This window comes from Scleropages formosus, chromosome 8 (assembly GCF_900964775.1).
Source record: "Scleropages formosus chromosome 8, fSclFor1.1, whole genome shotgun sequence".
Lineage (NCBI taxonomy): Eukaryota > Metazoa > Chordata > Actinopteri > Osteoglossiformes > Osteoglossidae > Scleropages > Scleropages formosus.
Window position 1 is genome coordinate 378,679 of NC_041813.1, and position 321 is coordinate 378,999.

A 321-nucleotide genomic window follows, 5' to 3' on the forward strand; every position below is an offset into this window, starting at 1 on the left:
GTTTCCTGGAACCGTTTGGTGGAACGTCACTTCCTGAAAGAATTTCTTTTTCAAAATGCCACGCAGAGCAGCCAAAAGGGAAGTACTGTGTTTTACAATACAGTACAGAGAACTTGGTCATCCTCAACCATGCATGTACAGTTTACAGAAGCCATGCACTGTAAATGCACGTACGAGCATTACTACAGGATCTTGCAGACTCTGTGGATTAAGGTGCAAGTAGCATTTCTCTGATCCATCAAATGCGATGAGAACATGAACTCTGTTGCTGCCGGTTTGCGGACGGACGCCGTGCTCCTGAAGATCTCCGCAGCACAGACA